General features: G+C 57.2%; 1 non-coding gene across 1 annotated transcript in view; it reads right to left on the bottom strand.

Annotated features, from left to right (window-relative positions):
- Positions 1-1,167, bottom strand: part of LOC145887878 (small subunit ribosomal RNA) — a 1,824-nt gene extending 657 nt beyond the window's left edge. Inside the window, exon 1 of the ribosomal RNA XR_014399358.1 lies at positions 1-1,167. This exon is cut by the window's left edge and continues 657 nt beyond it. This is a non-coding gene — a ribosomal RNA (small subunit ribosomal RNA).
- Positions 1,168-2,500: the final 1,333 nt, after the last annotated feature.

Genomic DNA, 2,500 nt, shown 5'->3' with positions numbered 1-2,500 from the left:
TCAATTCCTTTAAGTTTCAGCTTTGCAACCATACTTCCCCCGGAACCCAAAGACTTTGGTTTCCCGCAAGCTGCCGGGGAGGTCGTCAAACTAACGCCCCCCGATCGCTGGTTGGCATCGTTTATAGTCAGAACTAGGACGGTATCTGATCGTCTTCGAACCTCTGACTTTCGCTCTTGATTAAAGAAAACATTCTTGGCAAATGCTTTCGCAGTCGTTCGTCTTGCGCCGATCCAAGAATTTCACCTCTAACGGCACAGTACGAATGCCCCCGTCCGTCCCTCTTAATCATTACCTCGCGCTCCGAAAACCAACAAAATAGAACCGAGGTCCTATTCCATTATTCCATGCACCATTATTCAGGCGAGCCGCCTGCTTTGAACACTCTAATTTTTTCAAAGTAAACGTCCCGGCCGCCGCCGACACTCAGTCAAGGGCACCGGCGGAGCGCCGGGGGAGAGGGCCAGGTGCGGCCAGTGCACGCCTTGCGACGGACCGGCCGCCTGCGCCCAACGTCCAACTACGAGCTTTTTAACCGCAACAACTTAAATATACACTTTTGGAGCTGGAATTACCGCGGCTGCTGGCACCAGACTTGCCCTCCAATGGATACTCGTTAAAGGTTTTAAAGTGTGCTCATTCCAATTACAGGGCCTCGTTTAGAGTCCTGTATTGTTATTTTTCGTCACTACCTCCCCGCGTCGGGAATGGGTAATTTGCGCGCCTGCTGCCTTCCTTGGATGTGGTAGCCGTTTCTCAGGCTCCCTCTCCGGAATCGAACCCTGATTCCCCGTCACCCGTAAGAACCTCGGTAGGCCGATACCCTACCGACGAAAGTTGATAGGGCAGACACTTGAATGATCCGTCGCCGGTGCGAGACCGTGCGATCCGCTGAGTTATCCAGAGTCACCAACACGTGTCGGGCGCGACGCGAGGCCGGCCCGGTCGGTTTTTGGACTGATAAATGCACGCCCGCCGCGAGGCAGGCGCCTGCCGCATGTATTAGCTCTAGATTTTGTACAGGTATCCACGTACGATGTACGATCAAATGAACCATAACTGATTTAATGAGCCATTCGCAGTTTCACTGTACGAGAGCGCGTACTTAGACTTGCATGGCTTAATCTTTGAGACAAGCATATGACTACTGGCAGGATCAACCAGGTAGCTACGAGAGCTGGGCTGGGCGGCACGAGGCCGCCGCCTTTTCACGCACCGGGTCCGACGCCCGCGAGGACGCGACCCACCGACCGACACTCTTTGCTTGGTTCGCCGCGCGAACTCGGAAAACCGTCACCGACGCCGGCAGCGCCGACCGCAGTCGAAAACGAGAGCGGGTCGGCGTATGCTCACCGGCGAGGCTGGCAACTGTAACGAACGCTTGCGATGGGACACCCCGTGAAAGCGACCGGCGTCGTACGAGCAGCAGCACATCTGCTCAGCGAGCCGCGCGCCTACAGGCGGTAGAAAACGCACGCGAGCGCGTTTCACCCATCCAGTGTGGGTTGCCCCACATAGTAGGGCTGGAACGGTTCTGCGTCCACCGCGAGACACCCACTTCCTCGTGACGCACGAAACTCGCTCGGGTCTCCTGCAGGTTTGTTTGTTTGTCTGTCCGTCCGCGCGCGCTGGTTTACAAGGCGGCCACCTTGGGCGAGTGCGAGCCGCGGGTGTGCGACGCCAACACGCCAACGACACACAACTCTTCAGAGAAAATCCGTCGTTTTTCCTCATTGGCGTGTCCCTGTACGTTCGCGCGTCCAGGGTCCAGGCCTCGCCGGGCGGCCGCGCGTTTTCGCGCGTCCGATGTTTGAAACGAGGCCCGCGCGTACTGCGAATGCGTGTGACAGGCCTTCAGCAACAGGCCATCAGCCAACGACCGTTGATTGGCACTTTGTAAAAAATTGGGACTCTGTCGTTTTTTTGCCCGGCCATTTCGCTGGCCCTGTACATTTGGGCGGCCAGTAGAGTGACCCTGTACATTCGCGCGGCCTAGGTTGTGGGCTCGCCGGCCGGCCGCGCGGATTCGTGTACTCGATGTTTGAAACAAGGTGCGCGCGCGCTGCGAATGCGTGTGGCAGGCCTGCAGCCACAGGCCATCAGCCAACGACCGTTGTTTGGCACTTTGAAAGAAATTGGGACTCTGTCGTTTTTTTGCCCGGCCATTTCGCTGGCCCTGTACATTTGGGCGGCCAGTAGAGTGGCCCTGTACATTTGCGCGGCCAGCGTCCAGGCCTCGCCGGCCGGCCGCGCGGATTCGCGTACTCGATGTTTGAAACAAGGTGCGCGCGCACTGCGAATGCGTGTGGCAGGCCTGCAGCAACAGGCCATCAGCCAACGACCGCCGTTTGGCACTTTGAAAAAATTTGGGACTCTGTCACTTTTTTGGCTCGCGCGAGTGAGAATGTACAGGGCCACTCTACTGGCCGCGCAAATGCATAGGGCCAGCGAAATGGCCGGGCAAAAAAACGACAGAGTCCCAAATTTTTTCAAAGTGCCA

Source organism: Ascidia mentula, chromosome 1, assembly GCF_947561715.1.
Source record: "Ascidia mentula chromosome 1, kaAscMent1.1, whole genome shotgun sequence".
In the NCBI taxonomy this organism is placed as follows: Eukaryota; Metazoa; Chordata; class Ascidiacea; order Phlebobranchia; family Ascidiidae; genus Ascidia; species Ascidia mentula.
This window is presented reverse-complemented; position numbering and strand designations above follow the sequence as displayed.